This window comes from Nycticebus coucang, unplaced genomic scaffold (genome assembly GCF_027406575.1).
Source record: "Nycticebus coucang isolate mNycCou1 unplaced genomic scaffold, mNycCou1.pri scaffold_75, whole genome shotgun sequence".
Lineage (NCBI taxonomy): Eukaryota > Metazoa > Chordata > Mammalia > Primates > Lorisidae > Nycticebus > Nycticebus coucang.
Window position 1 is genome coordinate 3,743 of NW_026515590.1, and position 3,742 is coordinate 7,484.

Sequence of the window (3,742 nt, forward strand, 5' to 3'; positions counted from 1 at the left end):
GGGGCGGGTGATCTCACTCTGATGCTAGCATTCTGGGAAGCCGAGGCCGGTGGAGACAGGAGACGACCGCCCCACACCCCAGCATAGTCTCACCTGTTCGGAGGTCTGAAGCAAAAGCATCCCTGGAGCTCAAGAATTCGAGTGTGCTGTGACTTGTGAACGGCGCCACGCCGCTCTTCCCAGTGAAGGTGGACTGAGGGTGTATGGCCAAAAAATATATAAATAAATAAATATATAATCCCACACACGAATACGGTCCTAGCTGGTTGTGTAGACCTGAATGAAGAAGAGTTTTTTTTTTTTTTGATAGGAATGACACACCCACTAGGCCCACACACTGCCGAGTTCGCTCTTTAGCTCTAGTAGTTACACAGGAGGCAAGTAGTGCGTATTGTCAGAAGAACCGTTTCAGAATAAAGGGAGAGTGAGAATGAAGGGGGAGAAAGACGGAGGGGGGGAGAAAGGGAGGGAGAGAGGGAGAGAGAGAGAGAGAGGGAGAGAGAGAGAAAACGAACACGAAAGAAGGAACACGGGGTTTGGAGGAGCGAGGCGAGTCTCAGAGCCCCAGGGGAACCAGAACTTAAACAAGGCCGCCACCTGCTGGACTGACTAGGCCAAAACACGCAGAAGAGACATCTGGTCTACCAACAGGCGCTAAGGTGACAAGATCCCTGGTCTAAGGTCTGCCACGGACGTCTGGTCATCCGCGGGGCACCGTGCACACCCAAGTTTCCTAACACCCACATGTGCTCTACGTGGGTGTCGTGCATGCCTGCCTGCCTGGCAGGAGAACCCGGCGTGTTCATTCTTAGCTAGCTCCCGTGTTTCATATGCAGGTGCGAGGGCCAGGGGAGGGGGGAATGTTACGAGGGAAGGAGAGAAAGAAACGGGAGAGGGAGTGGAGGACGGAGGGATGTGTGTGGCAGCATCTCCTTTAGTAGTTCATAGGCGTCATGATCATGTGTTCCAGCACAAGTGTGAGATGTGCGATGAGAGAAACAAGGGATAAAAGAAGACAAAAGAAACCCCGAAAGTGGTGCCTTGGGAAACGCAGTCAGAACAAGTCAGCAACCTGCAGACACGGAGGACCGACCCACTCCGCAGCCAATTGGAGGCCGCCAACAAGAGGTCAAGAGCTGGGGCCTCAGCGGGGGTTTTTCTCAGCTCAGAAACGCCTGTGCCTGTGCGTGGGCGCAGCCCCTGCTCAAGGATTAGGGCGCCGGCCCCATATTATACCGTGGGTTCTGGTTCAAGCCCGGAATCCGCCAGAACTGGAAAGCAAAGAAACGAACCCATTTTCGGGAGCTCAACTCAGTGAGTTGAAGCGATCCGCCCACCTAGACCCCCCAAAGTGCTTCGATTACAGGCCTGAGCCACCTCACGTCGCCCAACCTAATTCGATTTAGTTAAATATCCTTCTCCCACACCTGGTTTCACTGCATCTGGAGAGATGTATGTGTGGGGGGAAGCTATTGTTAAGTATAGAAAATAACGGGGGCGGGGCCTGTGGCTCAGTGAGCAAGGCGCCGGCCCCATATACGGAGGGTGGTGTGTTCAACCCCAGGCCAGGCCGAACTGCAACAAAATAGCCGGGCGTTCTGGCGGCCGCCTGTAATCCAAGCTACTCGGGAGACCGAGGCTGGATTATCGCCTAAGCCCAGGAGATGGAGGTTGCTGTGAGCTGTGTGACGCCACGGCACTCTACCGAGGGCAATAAAGGGAAACTCTGTCTCTACAAAAAGGAAAAAGAATACAAGTTAACGGGTGGCGCCTGTGGGTGAAAGGAGTAGGGTGCCGGCCCCATATACAGAGGAGGTGGGTGGCGAGAAAAACTGCCCCCCTCCTCAAAGCCATTTCGTTGAAAGAGTTCGCCTGCGGGCACCCCCGCACTCCGCCCGCATATTTCGGAGGTGGCGGGTTCAAACCAAGCCCCGACAAAAAAACTGGAAAGAAAAATCAAGAAAGAACGAAGGAAGGAAGGGAGGGATGGAGGGAAGGAGAAAGGATGGGACGGAACGATTGAAGGAAGGAAGGAAGGAAGGAAGGAAGGAAGGAAGGAAGGAAGGAAGGAAGGAAGGAAGGAAAATGAAAGAGTAAAAGTGGTTCAGTGCCTGTTCCTCAGAGGAGTAGGGGCACCGGCCCCAAGTTCCAGAGGTGGCGGGTTGAATCCGGGCCCCAGTCAAACACAGCAGTGAAGGAAAATATTAATAAAAAAATAGATACATAAATAGGCTGGCGTGGCGTGGGGGGGTGGTGAATAGCACAGTGTTAAGGCACCAACCACATCCACCGAGGAGGCTGGCGGATTCCAGCCCTGTCTGACAAGCTACACAACAATGACAACTGCAACAAAGCAAAATACCCTGGCGCTGTGGTGGGCTCATGCAGTCCCAGGTACTTGGGAGGCTGAGGCCAGACAATCGTTCACGCCCATGAGTTTGAGATTCTTGAGAGCTGTGACACCACACCAAGGCAATCTACGGAGGGTGACTCAGTGAAAGTCTGCCTCACCACAAAAAAAAAAAAAAAATTCAAATGAATTCAATTTTGAATTCAAAAATTCAAAAAATAAATTAATAAATGTTAAAATTGATTTAATAAAGAAGTAAATAGACACTTAGCACACTTCCTGGAACAGAAACTCTTCCTCTCCCCGAACCCCCGCTTTCCAATCCAGAAAAAAACTTCAGTAATGAATTAAGTGTTTTTTTTTTTTTTTTTCTAGAGACCGAGTGTCACTTTAAACCCTCGGGTAGAGTGCCACGGCATCACACAGCTCACAGCAACTTCCAACTCCTGGGCTTAAGCGATTCTCTTGCCTCAGCCTCCCGAGTAGCTGGGACGAAAGGAGCCCACCACCATGCCCAGCTATTTTTTGGTTGCATTTCAGCCGGGGCCGGGTTTGAACGCTCCACCCTCGGTCTGTGGGGCTGTAGCCTTACCGACTGAGCCTTAGGAGCCACCCCTCAGTTAAGTTTTCGACCTTTATTTCTGATCTGTTCCGTTTTACAGAAGAGCTAAGCAGCCAAGCACAGAGGCGCTGACCTGACCTGACCTGACCTGACCGAGCCGAGGTTGAAGGGAAGAACTCCTAGGATCTGTCCCCGCCCTTCTCAGCACCGCCTCCCCACTGGGCTTTGAGACGACCCATCTGTCGCCAGGAACAGCTCCATACACACCCAAAGAAGTTATGGGGTTGGGGGCGGTTGATCTCCACTCTGATGCTAGCATTCTGGAGGCCGAGGCCGGTGGAGACAGGAGACGACCGCCCCACACCCCAGCATAGTCCCCACCTGTTCGGGAGTCTGAAGCAAAAGCATCCTTGGAGCTCAAGAATTCGAGGGTGCTGTGACTTGTGAACGGCGCCACGCCGCTCTTCCCAGTGAAGGTGGACTGAGGGTGTATGGCCAAAAAATATATAAATAAATAAATATATAATCCCACACACGTATACTGTCCCAGCTAGTTGTGTAGACCTGAAGGAAGAAGAGTTTTGTTTTTTTTTTTTTGATAGGAATGACACACCCGCTTGGCCCACACACTGCCGAGTTCGCTCTGTAGCTCTAGTAGTTACACAGGAGGCAAGCAGTGCGTATTGTCAGAAGAACCGTTTCAGAATAAAGGGAGAGTGAGAATGAAGGGGGAGAGAGACGGAGGGGGGGAGAAAAGGAGGGGAGAGAGGGAGAGAGAGAGAGAGAGGGAGAGACAGAGAAAACGAACACGAAAGAAGGAACACGGGGTT